This window comes from Rutidosis leptorrhynchoides, chromosome 1, assembly GCF_046630445.1.
Source record: "Rutidosis leptorrhynchoides isolate AG116_Rl617_1_P2 chromosome 1, CSIRO_AGI_Rlap_v1, whole genome shotgun sequence".
Taxonomy (NCBI): Eukaryota; Viridiplantae; Streptophyta; class Magnoliopsida; order Asterales; family Asteraceae; genus Rutidosis; species Rutidosis leptorrhynchoides.
In genome coordinates, this window is record NC_092333.1 from 584,544,348 (window position 1) to 584,566,559 (window position 22,212).

The following is a 22,212-nucleotide window of genomic DNA, read 5'->3' on the forward strand; positions in this document are numbered from 1 at the left end:
TATTGCCCACTATTACAATTCTATAATGAATGTCCATCCCACAGGGATTATTACAATTAATTACATTAACTAGGGAAGTAAAGAATTGTAAACAAAGTCAACATGAATACATATGTAATAATTACACTAGTAAAAGCAACAAACATAAGGAATGGTGAAGATTGAGAGAACGTCGATCGTAACTGCAACAGAACATCAATAACGATCACAACATCACATGCCGTCAAATAAAATTCTCGAACCGCAAAAGACCAGATCAACCCCAGATCTAGATTAGATCTCCAACCGAGCGAATGTCGTCCGGTCCAACCCCGAAGAAAGGAACATGATCTGAAACACACCTACGACTATTAAGCACCCAAACCCGCAACCGAAGACCCACCCACCACCACCTCCTTTGATTCCCTTTAATGTCGGATAATCACCACCAACATGGTGGTAGATCACCCTACCTCCACAGAAGTCAGCACCTCGTAACCACCTTCTCATGGTGGTAGATCACCGTCAGTGGCCACCACCAACAGGGTGGGGACCACTAGAGCTAAACTAAAGTGGAAAAGGGACTATTTAAAAAAATAAAAAAAATAAAAAGAATTTAGTAGCAGAAATACGGAGTATATAATTGCAGCGCCCTAACCTAACTGAAGCGGGAAACCCACTAACCTCTGCTCACTTCCAAAATCCAAACATGAAGAACAAGAAACTTAACAACAACAACAAGACTGTTGCAGATGCTAATATGGTAACCAAATCCAACAAAAGAACACGTCAATCAAAACCTAAACAAGATTCTACAATCAACGACATAGAAGATGCTCTTAAATTTAATCAACACCAAGTTAACAAAATCATGGCATCGTTGTTAAAATGGTACGATGATAACAAACGAGACCTTCCATGGCGTAGAATCAACTCTGATGATGATGTTGATATTGATGTAAAAGCATATGCTGTATGGGTTTCTGAAATCATGTTTCAACAAACTAGGGTTCAAACTGTTATTGATTATTTCAATCGATGGATTCAGAAATGGCCCTCTGTTCATCACCAAGCTCAAGCTTCTATTGAGGTATTATAAATTATTATTATTATTATTCAGAAAATATGCCAAAAATGATTGTTGAAGAAGGAGGGCGATTTCCTAGATCAGTAAATGATCTTCGTAAGGTTAAAGGAATAGGAGAATACACAGCTGGTGCAATTGCCTCTATAGCCTTCAACGAGGTGAGTAGTTAAAAAAATAATTCTTCCATTTCTTGTTTTTGTACACGTTTGTAATTTTAACACATGTTATGTTATTAATCTAGGCAGTACCTGTGGTTGACGGAAATGTTATTAGGGTGATTGCTAGATTAAAGACAATTTCTGCAAACCTTAAAGACAATGTAACTGTCAAAAACATCTGGTATGTTCACTTTTTAGTTACGTCTTCCTTTTCAGATAACGTTGGATTATCATTTAAAGATGATACTTTTAACAGGAGACTAGCGGGGCAACTAGTTGATCCTATTAGGCCCGGTGATTTCAACCAGGCACTTATGGAACTCGGTGCTACATTATGTACTCCGTTAAGCCCTAATTGTTCATCCTGCCCGGTTTTTGGTCAATGTAGTGCAATTTCAGAGTCCAAGAATAACCCGTCAGCACTTGTTACTGATTATCCGACTAAAGTTGCGAAGGTGAAACAAAGGCGGGATTTTTCGGCCGTTAGTGTCGTTGAAATATTAGAAGAAGGTGAAGAAAGTAAATTGATTAATTTTGATATGGGAAATAATAAGTTTTTATTAGTTAAGAGACCAGAAGGGGGTTTACTTGCTGGTCTTTGGGAGTTTCCGTCAGTTTCTTTGGATGGAGAAACTGATTTGGTAACAAGGAGATCGGCTGTTGATGATTTTTTGAAAAAATCGTTTGGTTTAAAGCTTAATAGGAAGTCGAATATAGTTACAAGAGAAGAAATAGGAGAATATGTTCATATCTTTACTCACATTCGTCTCAAGATGTATATCGAGCTACTGGTTCTACGCTCACAAGGTAATTTAAAGTTTATTTAATTAACAGAAATGTGTCAAGTTTAATTTAATGTTAGTATATGAGATGTTACACATGATGTATAATGTTATGGTTACAATCAAGTAACCTTTATTTATGGATCAAATGGGAAAATAAACAAGCTATAAAGAAAATGTGATAAATGGGACGAACACTTGTGCTTATAATTTCTACAACCTTCTATATCATAACAATTTTGTTTTATAGAAAGTGTTATTATTTGGTTACAGATTTGAACAAAATGAAGGATAAAGGAATGATGTCTTATAAGTATGTACATACCAAAACCATTGCTACCCTGGGATTATCAACTGGAGTTAGAAAGGTAAACATGTTGTGGCTTTAAAGTTTATTATTATTATTATTATTATTATTATTATTGCCAAAATATATAACACTTTTAATAATTATAATCTGCTCATTGAACTCTCAGTTTAGGCCTTTTAGATACCCCTTGTCAAGATATGGAATTACTACAACTTTTTTTTTTTTTTACCTTTTCATTCATCACTAATTACTAATTTTTGTGCTTTGAAATTCTATGGTTCACTGAATGATGAAAGATGATGTTTAATTATGGCTTTTGACAAACGCTAGCTGAATATATGCAGGCTTACGATATGGTCCAAAAGTTTAAACAGAGTACAGCAAGTCTCGTATCAAGATTAACCAGACTTGATACACTTTGTTGATAGTCCTACTTCAAATTTTCTGTTATAAAATTACTACTAGATAGGAAATTTGGCTAGAATTACACCTCATGTACTAAATGGTTCAAAATAGGGAGACCAATTGGAATTTTGCAACATATCGATATTAAAAAGATGTTCGTTTGTGTTACGTATTGTTAAAAAGGAAAAACAAAACAAACGACTAGTCCCACATAGGTTGCAAATAAATGTGATGGAAAATATTTAAATGCTATTTAGACTTTACTTCTCGCCGGTCTAGTAACGTGGACCTATGATCCAAGTGGAGGCATTATCCTTATTAAAGGATCGGTTTCCTGAGCTACAACTTAGTCAGGATAAATCCCAAATCATGTGGGCTCGGCATTTAATGCAAAAAGATTCAAATAGTTTTTTTACTGAAATAAATCTGTTTGAAGATTAGTTACATAAAAACATAATTTTTTTCTCTAGTGATCTTGGTTTACAATAATGACATATAAATGAATAACGACACAATACTGAATATGCAGGCTTACGATATGGTCCAAAAGTTTAAACAGAGTAGAGCAGCAAGTCTCGTATCAAGATAAACCAGACTTGATCACACTAGGAAACCTGGTCAGCGTGCAAATTTTGCTTCAATGCAATGTGTGTGATACACTTTGTTGGTAGTCCTACTTCAAAATTTCTGTTATAAATTACTAGATAGGAAATTTGGCTAGAATTACACCTCATGTACTAACTGGGTCAAAATAGAAGACCAATTGGAATTTTGCCACTTATCGTTATTAAAAGAAGGCGCTCGTTTGTGTTACGTATTGTTAAATGGAAAATCAAAAGAAATAGTCCCACATAGGTTGCAAATAAATGTGATGGAAAATATTTAAATGCTATTTAGATTTAACTTCATGCCAGTCTAGTAATGTGGAACTATGATCCAAGTGGAGGCATCATCCTTATTAAAGTATGACTTTCTTGAACTATGAATTAGTCAAGATAAAGCTCAAATCATGTGGGCTCGGCATTTAACTCAAAAGATGGTTATAGGGTACAATCCAAATTCCGAATTATTCGGATAAAGCCCAAATCATGTGGGCTCGGCATTTAACTCAAAAGATGGTTATAGGGTACAATCCAAATTCCGAATTATTCGGATAAAGCCCAAATCATGTGGGCTTAGCTTTGATTCCAAATTCCGAATTATTCGGATAAAGCCCAAATCATGTGGGCTTAGCTTTTTTCTAATCAAATTGATACATGTTCAATTCCAAAAATAATTTTTTATATTTTATGATCTATAATACTTTTATTTTTATAATTCTATATTACTTTCTATTTTTTATGATCTAAAATGTATACTCATATTGTAATTCGTTTAAGCCCTCAAATCCAAGTTTATAATGGATCATTGGAGGGACTTATTTTTAATGGGCTAAGTCATCATTTTGATGGTTAGGCTTGATAATCAATAATTTGTTTTGTTTTTTTCCAAAAAAAAAAAAAGAATACTTATTAAAATTTAATGGGAAATAATAACAAGTTTTGTCTATAAGTTTATGATGATTTAAAGTAATTTATGTAGCTACTTGCAAATTTATAAAATTAACACATCTACTTTTGAAAGGTATGGAAGGTTTATTACCACAAAAATAAAGTAATATCTTTTGTTATACTTGGATATCCGACTTTTTTTATGAGCCAACTAATCCCAAAGCAATTACTCGATTTGCTAGCAACACATGACCTAATAAAATTAGATAATACTTTTAATATTTTATGATCTAAAATTTATAAGGCTTTTTATTTATTTATGTAAAGTACATGGGAAATAACAGGTTTTGTTTTATAAGTTCAAGTTGATTTAAAATATTTTATACTGCAACTTGCTATTGTGTGTGTCTAACTATAGTTGTACTATAAGATGCAATTATCAATTTCCCTTTAGGAGTGCAGGTGTCGTGGTTTATGTTAGGGAGATGATATTTTCAAGTTTAATTTTGATAGATACAGTTAAATTTACTAATCCGTTCTTAAATGATACGTTGTATAAATCTCTCATTAGTATATAGTGAATGGTATGTCTGGAATATTGCATGAAATTGTAATAGATTTATAGAAAAAGAAAGTAAAAATATCACCTCCCTTTCACACCTTTTCTATGAGATTTTGACACATGAACACCAGATCTACAGTTTATACCCTTTTTATTTTTACGTTCTATACTACATTTTATATTTTATGATCTAAAATGTATACGGATATCAAGGATAAGGATATTTATTAAAATTTAAAAGGAAATAATAACAAGTATTATTTCATACGAGGATGATTTAAAGTATGTTATGTAGCTGCGTACAAATTTATATAATTAACACATCTACCTTTGAAAAAAGTATGAATGGTTTATTAGGAAAAAAATAGTAATATCTTTTGTTATACCTCGACAGCCGACTAGTCCCAGGACAATAACCCGATTTGCTAGTAACCCGTGACCAAACAAAATTAGATAATACTTTTTTTTTATGAAGCTCTTTACCCGAAGGATGATCAAATCCTATTAGTTAAAACATTTGACGATCCTGACCCAACTAAAATAGTTGTGGAGGGAGGAATAACACCTCGTTTCACAAGCCATCAAAAAAGTCAGGCCCATTCTTTTCCGCATCAATCTCCTCCACTTCATCTTTATCCACAATCGCGACCACTTCAATCACCGCCTTACTTTTGTCTTTCTCCAACTTGTTTTTAAACATATCAAAACCATTTGATCTCGAAGAGGTAGAGGCTTCACCCGAATGAACCTGATGTACGTCCCCCAGCTAAAAATGAGGGTCCACCAACAATCACAACATCGCTAGCCTCTTTAAACAAATTTTGAACCATGTCTACGAAGTCGAGATCGTGGGAAAAAAAATTGATCGGAAACAATGACGTTAAAAGTGAGCAGAGCGTAAAGCAAAAGGAAAGTCGTCCCCCCCCCCCCCCCAAAAGAATATTTTGTATGCTTCATTGATATTACATCAAAGTAATAAATGGTGTGGTTATTAAAAGTTAGTGACTAATTATCCGTTTTACTTGTTATGTTTGATAGGTCCTTTTCTCGATAGATGAAGTCCGTTGGTGATAGGGATGGCAAAAAACCGGTACTTGATGGAGAAATCCGAAATCCGATATTTTTGGACCGGGTTCAGACCGGGTAAATGGCTCTAGGTCGGGTATGGAGATAGTTTTCAATTTTTTGCGTGTTCGGGTCCGAGGATGGTTTTAGACACAAACCCGATTACCCGCCTGCATATACCCGAAAAAAGACCCGAGTCCATATACTAGGCCCGTATACCCGATTACTCGACCCATTTGCTCGAATATTCGGCCCGTATACCCGAAAAAGACTCGAATAACCATGGGATAACTCATTTATCCAATAGTTCTTAAGTAAATGGGGACACGAATATCCGTGGGAAAACCCGATTACCCGCTAGTTAATAACTAAATGGGGACGTGATGGGTTCGGATCCGGGTTTGGAACGGGTTTTTCTAATCGGGTTCGGGTCTGGGATTACCTAAACCCGGCCCAAACCCGACACCATGCCATCCCTAATTGGTGATATATGAATTTGCAGGCATAGCCCATGGAATAGAGAGATGTCATGAGTTCGATAATTAGGAATGACATGATTTTCTTTAAACCAATTGAATATCAATAATGGTGGTATATATTGACCCTATAGAGAGGTTTTACTGGATTCGTTCACAGATCTCTACCCGTAACACTGCTCGAATTGATATGTTCCCGAGTACCGTCGATCGTGTTCTGGTTTCCGCCCGAACGTGTGTGTGTTAGGTGCAAATGATGAGAGTCGTTGAAATAAATGATCTACTGATTCCAAAAAGTCGTCGTTGAAAAAAAAAGTCAGTGATATATGTTTTTTTATTAAAAATAAAAAAATGGAGTGCAATAAAGCAAAGTATATCCGAATGTACTCCAGTACCTTAGCATTTAGAGCTACAAATAAAAAATTCTTTATTCTTTTTATTTATACTAATTTTACGAGTAATTTTTTTTGGGACATCAGTTTGGAATCAATCAGGGGAACTTAACCACTCACGCATTCATCTCTCGTAGTTGCATAATCCGCCCCCAACTACTGCCCTAGAGGAAACCTGAACCAATCCGAGGGCATGGCCAGTAAAAACCCCTCTCCGTTACCCCCGCACTAAGTGAAAAACGACCTGGATGAATAATTTAGGTATTGAGTGCACTGTTGCACCCACTGTTGCAAAAGACCTCGTCTCAAGCCGTTGCGACGCCCGTTCCGACGGTTTGGTGACTACCCCGTCCACTCTCAAAGAAAACCGTCTAATATGACAGTCAACGGTCAAAATTCTGGTCAAAGTTGAAAAAAATTGGGTCAAAGTCTGTCAAAGTTCGAAAAAGTCAGAAAGTATGTAAAATCGGTCAAATTTGACATATTTTAGTTTGAACTTTTTGTATTAAATTAACGACCATATCTGTCATGGGTACAAATTAGTCGATTAAAATTTTGGCTAAAAAATATGTATACATATATACATTTATCTCTACAATTTACAAAGCGTGTAGGGTACTGCTGACTTGTCACTCTGCTAATGACTCTGATAATTACTGGCCACGTGTTAATTCTCCAAATAATCATGATTATTTCAGTTAATTACAATAAAATTACATGTATCCGTCTAAAATCCGTCATTAACAGCAGTTTCCACAAAATACGCAGAACAAACCCACCCTTTTCCTCTCTCCTCAAAATTGAAAAAACGCCATCCTTCAAATCGGCGTCCATGGCCTCATGCTGCCTGAATAGACGACGCTGATACCCCTATTTAATCCGTTAGGATTTTATCTACATAAAGGTATAAATTTTATACAATATAGCCTGATTAATAGAACTCGTTGGACGCTTCGCCGGTCAGTTCATCCTTGAAATCCTCAATTAGGGTTCTAAATTAGGGTTCAAATAATGATCGATCCTTGATTATAAAGGTAATTGAGTAGTATTCTTTCATCTATTCTTTCAATTGACTGAAATAGGAAATAAGGAATTTATATGTAGACAAGCTGTTTGGTGAAATGTCCCAATGAGATATTTTTGCAAATATGGCATATGTAGTTCGGTCTTATGATGGAACTGTTAATTTAGTATTGTAGGTGGGAGTACAACTGCACAAAAGAGAAAGCACAATTCAGTTTCAGTTGGTAAAGAAAGAAGTGAAGCATTGTTTCGAACCAAATGCTTATGTAGAGTGAGAGTTAGCACTAATATGGATGTTCTTGGTGATAATAATGACATGATGATTGAAGAAGAGCAATCGATTTTAGAGGCTCAAATGTCTAAAGCAGTTGAAGAACTGAAGACTGCAATTGCCTTTCAGTGAGTCAGTTCGTTATTATTTGTGAAGTAATTCTGTTGAGTTCATTTATGTTGTATACACGAAAGTTCTATTTAGTGTAAAAATATCAAAATCATGTGTGTTTTTTTTTGGATTGTTTCTTTTTGAGAAATAAGCACTTTGAAGTAGGTTAGTACTTGGTTAACTAATGCAGATAAGGACTATGGAATATGCAAACCCAAACACCTCCTAAAGTATGTTATTGTAGTGTAATCTCATTGAAAATTTTGTTAATCAGAGTATATTGACGTACTGTTGAATCAAAGATCTACCACTAATAGCTACCTCGCAAACTTTTGTATGGTTATTTGATTTGATAAGTACGTGTTTATACGTATTTAGTATGGAGTCTAAGAGTCTAATTATGTTTCTTAATTTCTCAGTTGGACTTATGGTCAAATCACTTGATACTGTGGGTTAACTTCATTAAAGTCATATCATTTTATACTATTATGATTATGGGGAAAGGTGCAATTCCAAAGAAGGTTAAAGCTCTTCGTTAACTAAGGCGTTTTAGTCTAAATCTGAGTTTCCTCCTATTGAAACTGCTATCAATTCTGGAGCAATACCTTTGCTTGCACAAGGGTGATATATGCATTCCGTTTTTACTGACAGTAAGATCTTTTTCTCTGTTCAAGAGACTTGTGTTCTTTAGTATTCTTTTATCATAAATATTTGTATTGACTAACTTTTATTATACAGGGTAGTGTCATTTGGTTTCTATTTGTATGCATTCTAATAGTTTGTTCCTCATTAAAGGTTTAAGTCAAGGACCGAAATAGATTTATTATGCGCTTGCAACCGGATCGTTAAGTTACACTTGAATTGCGCGCCTTTTGTGGAACAAAACAAGGGTGATATAAGCATTCCGTTTTTACTGACAGGTGGTATCACTTAATCTGGACCTATATTCTGTGATTATTAGCCTCATCAACTGATGCCTGGCTTTGTTGTTTGAAAAAAGGATGGTCATGAACAACACCGTTTCCTCATTTCGACCGGACAGGGTATGTTCTTTCTAATATAGCCTTTTATCTTATTTAATATTGACAATTAGATATCGTTCTTAGAACATATTTGTATTAGGACCTTATTGTTTGTTACTATTGCAGGCGAGTTAAGGGATTATATGTATAGATTAGAGTTGCATTTATATTGAAAAGTTCAATAGCTTGAGATAGATATGTTTGTTATTTGATGACATTAAATGTGCTTTTATTTATCTTTTGGTTACTATGACTGATATTTTGGATTATCACTGTGGTACATTATTATATATTGAAATGTCCCGTTCATATCGATTATAAGCGTTTCATATTAATTGATCTCTTTGCGAGGTTTTGAACTCTATATGAGACGTTTTTCAAAGACTGCATTCGTTTTTAAAACAAACCATAACCTTTATTTTATCGACAAGGTTAAAAGGACACCACCTAGATTATCAAGAAATAATAATCTAAAAATATCACACCTACACACGACCAATACATATTGGTTTACAATATTAATATGTTACAACAAAGTAAATCTAGAATGCAGTTTTAAACAATATTATACAAGCATGCTGACACCAAATCTTATCCATATTTTAGCATGCAACAGCGAAAGCTCTTAATAATCACCTGAGAATAAACATGCTTTAAACGTCAACAAAAATGTTGGTGAGTTATAGGTTTAACCTATATATATTAAATCATAATAATAGACCACAAGATTTCATATTTCAATATACATCCCATACATAGAGATAAAAATCATTCATATGGTGAACATCTGGTAACCGACATTAACAAGATGCATATAAGAATATCCCCTATCATTCCGGGACATCCATCGGACATGATAAAAACGAATTCGAAGTACTAAAGCATCCGGTATTTTGGATGGGGTTTGTCAGGCCCAATAGATCTATCTTTAGGATTCGCTTCAATTAGTAGATCGGTTTACTAATTCTTAGGCTACCAAGCAAAAAGGGGCATATTCGGCTTCGATCATTCACCCATATAATGTAGTTTCATTTACTTGTGTCTATTTCGTAAAACATTTATAAAACTTCATGTATTCTCATCCCAAAATATTAGATTTTAAAAATGGGACTATAACTCACTTTCACAGATTTTTCCTTCGTTGGAAATAAGACTTGGTCACTGGTCGATTCACGAACCTATAACAATATGTACATATACATCAAGGTATGATCGAAATATATTCACAACATTTTTATTACGTTTTAATGTTTTAAGTTTATTAAGTCAGCTGTCCTCGTTAGTAACCTACAACTAGTTGTCCACAGTTAGATGTACAGAAATAAATCGATATATATTATCTTGAATCAATCCACAACCCAGTGTATACATGTCTCAGGCTAGATCACAACTCAAAGTATATATATTTTTGGAATCAACCTCAACCATGTATAGCTAACTCAAACATTACTGCATATAGAGTGTCTATGGTTGTTCTAAATAATATATATACATGGGTCGATATGATATGTCAAAACATTGTATACGTGTCTATGGTATCCCAAGATTACATAATATGTTATAATACATGTATAATACAATATAAGTTAGCTAGGATATGATTAAACCTTCGAATAAGATAGTTTTATATATATGATTCAAATGATGTTATGAACATCATTACTACCTCAAGTTTTGTGGATAAACCTACTGGAAATGAGAAAAATAGATCTAGCTTCAAAGGATCCTTGGATGGCTTGAAAGTTCTTGAAGCAAAATCATGACACGAAAACAAGTTCAAGTAAGATTTCCACTCGAAATAAGATTGTTATAGTTATAGAAATTGAATCAAAGTTTGAATATGAGTATTACCTTGTATTAGAAAGATATATTACTGTAAATAAGAAACATTTCTTGAGGTTGGATGATCACTTGAAATGGATTTGCAAGATTGAAAGTAAGCTAGTAAACTTGGAAGTGTTGTTGGTGTGTTCTTGAGTAGTTGTTTTGTATCTTGGTTTATGTATAGATTTATGAACTAGATTGAGCTAGATTTTGATGAAGATGATGAAGAACACTTAGAACAATAGAAGAACACTCGAGAGAGTTTAGTTTGATGCATAAAAATTGAAAAGTGAAAGTGTTTGTGTGAGTGCTAGAAAATGTGATATACATGGTGTCATATAGTCTCCATTAGTTTGTTGTTTTGTTAGATATTTCTTGCTAGATGTTAAATGATGGTTCCCACATGTGTTAGGTGACTCACAAAGGCTGCTAAGAGCTGATCATTGGAGTGTATATACCAATAGTAAATACATTTAGAAGCTGGGTATTGTACGAGTACAAATACGAGTGCATACGAGTAGAATTGTTGATGAAAATGAATGAGGATGTAATTGTAAGCATTTTTGTTAAGTAGAAGTACTTTGATAAGTGTCTTGAAGTCTTTCAAAAGTGTATGAATACATATTAAAACACTACATGTATATACATTTTAACTGAGTCGTTAAATCATCATTAGTCGTGACATGTAAGTGTTGTTTTGAAACCTTTAAGTTAACGATCTTGTTAAATGTTGTTAACCCATTGTTTATTATATCTAATGAGATGTTAAATTATTACATTATCATTATATTATGATGTATTAATATATCTAAACATGATATGTATACAGTTAAATGTCGTTACAACGATAATCGTTACATATATGTCTCGTTTCGAAATCCTTAAGTTAGTAGTCTTGTTTCTACATATGTAGTTCATTGTTAATACACTTATTGACATGCTAACTTATCATTTATCATGATTAAACATAGTGTATCAATATCTTAATATGATTCATATATATTTAGTAAGACGTTGTTATAACGATAATCGTTATATATATCGTTTCGAGTTTCTTAATTCAATAAACTCATTTTTATGTATATCACTCATTGTTAATATACCTAGTGAGATACTTACTTATCATAATATCATGTTAACTATATATATATATATATATATATATATATATATATATATATATATATATATATATATATATATATATATATATATATATATATATATATATATATATATATATATATATATATATATATATATATATATGTCATCATATAGTTTTTACAAGTTTTAATGTTCGTGAATCGCCGGTCAACTTGGGTGATCAATTGTCTGCATGAAACTCATTTCAATTTATCAAGTTTTAACAAGTTTGATTGCTTAACATGTTGGAAACATTTAATCATGTAAAATATCAATTTCATTTAGTATATAAGAACATGGAAAAGTTAGGGTCACTACAGTACCTACCCATTAAATAAATTTTGTCCCGAAATTTTAAGCAGTTGGAGGTGTTGACGTATCTTCTGGAAATAAGTGCGGGTATTTCTTCTTCATCTGATCTTCTCGTTCCCAGGTGAACTCGGGTCCTCTACGAGCATTCCATCGAACCTAAACAACTGGTATGTTGTTTTGCTTGAGTCTTTTAACCTCACGATCCATTATTTCGACGGGTTCTTCAATGAATTGTAGTTTTTCATTAATTTGGATTTAGCCTAACGGAATAGTGAGATCTTCTTTAGCAAAATATTTCTTCAAATTCGAGACGTGGAAAGTGTTATGTACAGCCGCGAGTTGTTGAGGTAACTCAAGTCGGTAAGCTACTGGTCCGACACGATCAATAATCTTGAATGGCCCAATGTACCTTGGATTTAGTTTCCCCCGTTTACCAAATCGAACAACACCTTTCCAAGGTGAAACCTTAAGCATGACCATCTCCCCAATTTCAAATTCTATATCTTTTCTCTTAATGTCCGCATAGCTCTTTTGTCGATTTTGGGCGGTTTTCAACCGTTGTTGAATTTGAATGACTTTCTCTGTGGTTTATTGAATAATTTCTGGACCCGTAATCTGTCTATCCCTCACTTCACTCCAACAAATTGGAGACCTGCACTTTCTACCATAAAGTGCCTCAAACGGCGCCATTTCAATTCTCGAGTGGTAACTGTTGTTGTAGGAAAATTCTGCTAACGGTAGATGTCGATCCCAATTGTTTCTAAAATCAATAACACATGCTCGTAGCATGTATTCGAGCATTTGTATCGTCCTTTCAGTCTGCCCATCAGTTTGTGGATGATAGGCAGTACTCATGTCTAGACGAGTTCCTAATGCTTGCTGTAATGTCTGCCAAAATCTTGAAACAAATCTGTCATCCCTATCAGAGATGATAGAGACGGGTATTCCATGTCTGGAAATGACTTCCTTCAAATATAATCGCGCCAACTTCTCTATTTTATCATCTTCTCTCATTGGCAGGAAGTGTGCTGACTTGGTGAGATGATCGACTATTACCCAAATAGTATCAAAACCACTTGCAGTCCTTGGCAATTTAGTGATAAAATCCATGGTAATGTTTTCCCATTTCCATTCCGAGATTTCGGGTTATTGAAGTAGACCTGATGGTTTCTGATATTCAGCTTTGACCTTAGAACACGTCAAACATTCTCCTACGTATTTAGCAATATTGGCTTTCATACCCGGCCACCAAAAATGTTTCTTGAGGTCCTTGTACATCTTTCCTGCTTCGGGATGTATTGAGTATCTGGTCATATGTGCTTTCCCAAGTACCATTTCTCTCACATCTCCAAACTTTGGTTCCCAAATTCTTTCAGCTCTATACCGGGTTCCGTCTTCTCGAATATTAAGATGTTTCTCCGATCCTTTGGGTATTTCATTCTTCAACTTTCCTTCTTTTACAACTCCCTGTTGCGCCTCCTTTATTTGAGTAGTAAGGTTGGTACGAATAATTATATTCATAGATTTTACTCGTATAGGTTCTATGTCTTTTCTACTCAAAGCATCGGCTACCACATTCGCCTTTCCCGGGTGGTAGCGAATCTCAAAGTCATAATCATTCAACAATTCAATCCACCTACGCTGCCTCATGTTCAGTTGTTTCTGATTAAATATGTGTTGAAGACTTTTGTGGTCGGTATATATAATACTTTTGACCCCATATAAGTAATGCCTCCAAGTCTTTAATGCAAAAACAACCGCGCCTAATTCCAAATCATGCGTCGTATAATTCTGCTCGTGAATCTTCAATTGTCTAGACGCATAAGCAATTACCTTCATTCGTTGCATTAATACACAACCGAGACCTTGCTTTGAGGCGTCACAATATATCACCAAATCATCATTCCCTTCAGGTAATGACAATATAGGTGCGGTAGTTAACTTTTTCTTCAACAATTGAAACGCTTTCTCTTGTTCATCCTTCCATTCAAATTTCTTCCCTTTATGCGTTAATGCAGTCAAGGGTTTTGCTATTTTGGAAAAATCTTAGATGAATCTCCTGTAATAACCAGCCAGCCCTAAAAATTGGCGTAGGTGTTTCGGAGTTTTCGGGGTTTTTCACTTTTCAACGGTTTCAATCTTTGCTGGATCCACCTGAATACCTTCTTTGTTCACTATGTGACCGAGGAATTGAACTTCTTCCAACCAAAATGCACACTTTAAAAACTTAGGGTACAGTTTTTCTTTTCTCAGCAACTTTAGCACTTTTCTCAAATGTTCTTAGTGCTCTTGATCATTCTTCGAGTAAAAAAGTATGTCATCGATGAAAATAATGACAAACTTGTCAAGATATGGCCCACACACTCGGTTCATGAGGTCCATGAACACAGCTGGTACGTTAGTCAATCCAAAAGGCATAACCATAAACTCGTAATGATCGTAACGCATCCTAAAAGCAGTCTTCAGAATATCATCCCCTTCACCAGCATTTGATAATATCCAGAACGCAAATCGATCTTCGAATAAACCGACGAGCCTTGTAGTTGATCAAATAAGTCGTCGATTCTTGGTAATGGGTAACGGTTCTTGATGGTAAGTTTGTTCAACTCTCGGTAGTCGATACACAACCTGAATGTACCATCTTTCTTCTTGACAAACAGAACAGGAGCTTCCTATGGTGATGCACTTGGTCGAATGAAACCACGCACTAAAAGTTCCTGTAACTGACTTTGTAATTCTTTCATTTTGCTGGGTGCAAGTCTGTATGGAGCACGAGCTATTGGTGCAGCTCCTGGTATAAGGTCTATTTGAAATTCAACGAATCGATGTGGGGGTAATCCTGGTAATTCTTTCGGAAATACATCGGGAAATTCTTTTGCGACGGGAACATCACTGTGTTCTTTTCTTCAGGTTTAACTTCCTCGATGTGTGCTAGAATGACGTAACAACCTTTTCTTATTAGTTTTTGCGCCTTCAAACTACTAATAAGATTTAACTTCGCGTTGTTCTTTTCTCCGTACACCATTAAAGGTTTTCCTTTTTCACGCATAATGCGAATCGCATTTTTGTAACAAACGACCTCTGCTCTCACCTTTTTCAACCAGTCCATGCCAATTATTACATCAAAACTCCCTAACTCGACTGGTATTAAATCAATCTTAAACGTTTCATCACCCAGTTTAATTTCTCTATCCCGACTTATATTATCTGCTGAAATTAATTTACCGTTTGCTAATTCGAGTAAAAATTTATTATTCAAAGGTGTCAATGGGTAACTTAATTTAGCACAAAAATCTCTACTCATATAGCTTCTATCCGCACCCGAATCAAATAAAACATAAGCAGATTTATCGTCAATAAGAAATGTACCCGTAACAAGCTCCGGGTCTTCCTGTGCTTCTGCCGCATTAATATTGAAAACTCTTCCGCGGCCCTGCCCATTAGTATTCCCCTGATTCGGGCAATTTCTAATAATGTGGCCCGGTTTTCCACATTTATAACAAACAGCGTTGGTATTACTTGCTCCGACACTATTCGTTCCGGCATTACTTGTTCCGACACTATTTGTTCCTTTAGTTCTGTTAAACCTTGGTCCGTAGACCTCACACTTTGTTGCGTTATGACCATTTCTTTTACACCTGTTGCAAAATGTCGTGCAAAACCCCGAGTGATTTTCTTCACACCTTTGACATGGCTGTTTTTGGTTTTTATTGTCGTTGTTGTTATTGAGGTTGTTGTTGGGATTGTTATTGTTGTTGAAACGGTTGTTGTAGTTGTTGTTGGGACGTTTTTTGTAGTTATTGTTAGGATTGCGATTATTGTTGCGATTGTTGTTGTGGTTGTTGGGATAGTTGTTGCGATTGTGGTTGTAATTGTTGTTGTTGTTGTACTGGTGACTCTTGTCACCGTTTTCCTCCCACTTCCTCTTGAGTTGTTTCATGTTGCCTTCTTCGGCCGCCTGCTCTTTAATTCTTCCCTCAATCTGATTTATGAGTTTATGAGCCATTCGACTTTCCTTTTGTATGGAAGGGGCTCGTGTGAACTCACATCTTCTTGAATCCTTACTGGTAACCCTTTTACAAAGGCGTCGATCTTCTCTTCTTCATCTTCGAACGCTCCCGGACACAATAGGCACAACTCTGTGAATCGTCGTTCATATGTGGTAATGTCGAACCCTTGTGTTCGTAACTCTCTAAGCTCTACCTTGAGCTTATTGACCTCATTTCTAGGACGGTACTGCTCGTTCATCAATTGCTTGAATGCTGACCACGGTAGTGTGTAAGCAGCATTTTGTCCTACTTGTTCAAGATAAGTGTTCTACCATGTTAACGCAGTACCTGTTAAGGTATGCGTAGCGTACTTAACTTTATCCTCCTCAGTACACTTACTTATGGCAAACACCGATTCGACCTTCTCGGTCCACCGTTTCAATCCGATTGGTCCTTCGGTTCCATCAAATTCCAAAGGTTTGCAGGCAGTGAATTCTTTGTAGGAGCATACTATACGATTTCTTGCGCCGTTAGCTGCATTGCTAGATTCAGAGTTATTGTTGGTATGTAGCGCAGCCTGTACTGCGGCTATGTTTGCAGCAAGAAAGGTACGAAATTCCACTTCGCTCATATTCATGGTGTATCGAGTAGTCGGTACCATTTCCTTCAAATAGTCAATGAATCAAGTTATTCATACAGAATATTAAGAGTAGTCAATAGTATTTCGTAGCATAATATGAACTCGTTTATAAAATATTTTTCTTCGTATTAGCGTTTTATAATTTATAATTCGGGTACCCGTTAAGTTCATACTTAGTAGCTAATATACAATTCAACTACTACAATTCTATATGAAAATTGATCATAATATTTCGTGTTCAACTTTTATACAATATCTTACAAACTTACAATACCGTTATTTTACATATAGCATGGAACATAGCTCACACTAATTTTGATACAAGACAGTTTTGAAGATAAATCTAGTTAATACGCAAGTCGTTCAGCAAAGGCAAAAAAGACACGTAATTCATAAGTCTAGAAACAAGTCATGCATTCTGGTTTTACTAAGACGACTTCCCATCCTTGGTCTTGTGGGAAGTAACCGTTATGACCGTTGGCTAGACAACATGTTGTAATGTCGTCAAAAGGACGAGGATTACGTAATGCCCAACAGCCTCGTAACAATCTAAAAACCTTGTTTCTCACCCCAACTACTGAGTCCGTCACTTGTGGGAATGTTTCATTTAATAGTTGTAATCCGATGTTCTTTTTCTCACTTTGGTGAGAAGCGAACATCACTAACCCGTAAGCATAACATGCTTCTTTATGTTGCATGTTTGAAGCTCTTTCTAAAGCACGAAGTCCTATGTTGGGATAGGTGGAGTCAAAATAGGTTCTCAACCCGTAGCTTAAAATTGCTTCTGGGTTTCCCGCATTTAATGCCTTAAAGAAAACAGGCGCAACTTATGGTCTCCCCAATATGATATACCCCATCTATCAAAGGAAAGCCTTTTATTAACTAAGGCATTCATGGAACGTCTTTCAAATGTTTGACAAACTAATTTCGCCATAAATAATTGTGCCGATGAATTCTGACCGACTCTAGATAAGATTTCATCAATCATATCCCCTGGTAGGTGTCATAACCCAACCTTAACCATAAGGACGAATACAATAACATATGATTCATCACGAGGTATTGAACTCTATATGCGACGTTTTTCAAAAACTGCATTCGTTTTTACAATACAAACCATAACTTTTATTACAAATACAAGGTTTAAACAAGATAATAATGATTATCGTTTAGCGATAATCTTAGACTTACAAACTTTACATGTGATAATAACAATACGACTTCCAACATATTTTATATTATAAATCCTCCGATATGCAGTTTTATTTTTGACACAAATATGCATACTCAAGATCTTGCTTAAATTCAGCATGTTGCAGCGGAAGCTTTTAGTTATCACCTGAGAATAAACATGCTTAAAACGTCAACATAAAGTTGGTGAGATATAGGTTTAATGCCGGCAGCGTTATAAATATAGACCACAAGATTTCATATATAAACGTTTTAATAAAAATATTCTAAGTTGTTGAGCACTTGATAACCATACTTAACATTTAATCAATGTCGCATATTCCCTTTATTATGAAATCTTACTACACCGTACCAAGTGTAGTCACCGAAACGAAGTACTGTGCAACCGTTGAATACTAGTCGTCCAGTCCGGTTGGGGTTGTCAGGCCCGATAGATCTATCAACAGGTTTCGCGTTTACAATACCTCATGTAAATAGTAGTTACCAAGTTACAGGGAAGTATGCCAGTGGTACAACTCAACGTAGAATATATATTTTTAATCACTTGTGTCCATAACATAAATCATAAAATGCATGTATTCTCATCCCGAAATATTTAGAGTTTAAAAGTGGGACTATATACTCACCTTTTCCTTGAAGGTATTTAACTCGACTTGGTCTCCGATAGATATCACGAACCTAACCATATATATAATATATCAACATATTTTCTTTTCAAGTAATCATTACATATATATATATACTTATAATACTTTTAATATTTTCTTAGTCCGTAGTTAGCAGTCTGTTGTTAATGGTCAACAATTAGTTGCTCAATAAAATAAATAAAGACCCCATCGTATTCGTATTGATTAGAATTAATCTCGACCCATGGTACCATGTTGTCAAATGACGTGTTGCGTACATAAAGTGAAATGTCCCGTTCTTATTGATTAAAAACGTTCCATATTAATTGATTTCGTTGCGAGGTTTTGACCTCTATATGAGACGTTTTTCAAAGACTGCATTCATTTTAAAACAAACCATAACATTTATTTCATCAATAAAGGTTTAAAAAGCTTTACGTAGATTATCAAATAATGATAATCTAAAATATCCTGTTTACACACGACCATTACATAATGGTTTACAATACAAATATGTTACAACAAAATAAGTTTCTTGAATGCAGTTTTTACACAATATCATACAAGCATGGACTCCAAATCTCGTCCTTATTTAAGTATGCGACAGCGGAAGCTCTTAATAATTACCTGAGAATAAACATGCTTAAAACGTCAACAAAAATGTTGGTGAGTTATAGGTTTAACCTATATATATCAAATCATAATAATAGACCACAAGATTTCATATTTCAATACACATCCCATACATAGAGATAAAAGTCATTCATATGGTGAACACCTGATAATCGACATTAACAAGATGAATATATAAGAATATCCCCCATCATTTCGGGACACCCTTCGGATATGATATAAATTTCGAAGTACTAAAGCATCCGGTACTTTGGATGGGGTTTGTTAGGCCCAATAGATCTATCTTTAGGATTCGCGTCAATTAGGGTGTCTGTTCCCTAATTCTTAGATTACCAGACTTAATGAAAAGGGGCATATTCGATTTCGATAATTCAACCATAGAATGTAGTTTCACGTATTTGTGTCTATTTTGTAAATCATTTATAAAACCTGCATGTATTCTCATCCCAAAAATATTAGATTTTAAAAGTGGGACTATAACTCACTTTCACAGATTTTTACTTCGTCGGGAAGTAAGACTTGGCCACTGGTTGATTCACGAACCTATAACAATATATACATATATATCAAAGTATGTTCAAAATATATTTACAACACTTTTAATATATTTTGATGTTTTAAGTTTATTAAGTCAGCTGTCCTCGTTAGAAACCTACAACTAGTTGTCCACAGTTAGATGTACAGAAATAAATCGATAAATATTATCTTGAATCAATTCACGATCCAGTGTATACGTATCTCAGTATTGATCACAACTCAAACTATATATATTTTGGAATCAACCTCAACCCTGTATAGCTAACTCCAACATTCACATATAGAGTGTCTATGGTTGTTCCGAAATATATATAGATGTGTCGACATGATAGGTCGAAACATTATATACGTGTCTATGGTATCTCAAGATTACATAATATACAATACAAGTTGATTAAGTTATGGTTGGAATAGATTTGTTACCAATTTTCACGTAGCTAAAATGAGAAAAATTATCCAATCTTTTTTTACCCATAACTTCTTCATTTTAAATCCGTTTTGAGTGAATCAAATTGCTATGGTTTCATATTGAACTCTATTTTATGAATCTAAACAGAAAAAGTATAGGTTTATAGTCGAAAAAATAAGTTACAAGTCGTTTTTGTAAAGGTAGTCATTTCAGTCGAAAGAACGACGTCTAGATGACCATTTTAGAAAACATACTTCCACTTTGAGTTTAACCATAATTTTTGGATATAGTTTCATGTTCATAATAAAAATCATTTTCTCAGAATAACAACTTTTAAATCAAAGTTTATCATAGTTTTTAATTAACTAACCCAAAACAGCCCGCGGTGTTACTACGACGGCGTAAATCCGGTTTTACGGTGTTTTTCGTGTTTCCAGGTTTTAAATCATTAAGTTAGCATATCATATAGATATAGAACATGTGTTTAGTTGATTTTAAAAGTCAAGTTAGAAGGATTAACTTTTGTTTGCGAACAAGTTTAGAATTAACTAAACTATGTTCTAGTGATTACAAGTTTAAACCTTCGAATAAGATAGCTTTATATGTATGAATCAAATGATGTTATGAACATCATTACTAACTTAAGTTCCTTGGATAAACCTACTGGAAAATAAAAAAATGGATCTAGCTTCAACGGATCCTTGAATGGCTCGAAGTTCTTGAAGCAGAATCATGACACGAAAACAATTTCAAGTAAGATTTCCACTCGAAATAAGATTGTTATAGTTATAGAAATTGAATTAAAGTTTGAATATGATTATTACCTTGTATTAGAAAGATAACCTACTGTAAGTAACAAAGGTTTCTTGATCTTGGATGATTACTTGGAATGAATTTAGAAAACTTGGAAGTAACTTGCAATCTTGGAAGTATTCTTGCTTTTATGAAACTAGAACTTTTGGAATTTATGAAGAACACTTAGAACTTGAAGATAGAACTTGAGAGAGATCAATTAGATGAACAAAATTGAAGAATGAAAGTGTTTGTAGGTGTTTTTGGTCGTTGGTGTATGGATTAGATATAAAGGATATGTAATTTTGTTTTCATGTAAATAAGTCATGAATGCTTACTCATATTTTTGTAATTTTATGAGATATTTCATGCTAGTTGCCAAATGATGGTTCCCACATGTGTTAGGTGACTCACATGGGCTGCTAATAGCTGATCATTGGAGTGTATATACCAATAGTACATACATCTAAAAGCTGTGTATTGTACGAGTACGAATACGGGTGCATACGAGCAGAATTGTTGATGAAACTGAACGAGGATGTAATTGTAAGCATTTTTGTTAAGTAGAAGTATTTTGATAAGTGTATTGAAGTCTTTAAAAAGTGTATAAATACATATTAAAACACTACATGTATATACATTTTAACTGAGTCGTTAAGTCATCGTTAGTCGTTACATGTAAGTGTTGTTTTGAAACCTTTAGGTTAACGATCTTGTTAAATGTTGTTAACCCAATGTTTATAATATCAAATGAGATTTTAAATTATTATATTATCATGATATTATCATGTATGAATATCTCTTAATATGATATATATATATACATTAAATGTCTTTACAACGATAATCGTTACATATATGTCTCGTTTAAAAATCATTAAGTTAGTAGTCTTGTTTTTACATATGTAGTTCATTGTTAATATACTTAATGATATGTTTACTTATCATAGTATCATGTTAACTATATGTATATATATCCA

At 34.3% G+C, this 22,212-nt stretch overlaps 1 pseudogene; it reads left to right on the forward strand.

The window, feature by feature from the left end:
- The first annotated feature begins 678 nt into the window (after positions 1-678).
- On the forward strand, positions 679-2,741 carry LOC139846396 (adenine DNA glycosylase-like; annotated as a pseudogene).
- The last annotated feature ends 19,471 nt before the right edge of the window (positions 2,742-22,212 follow it).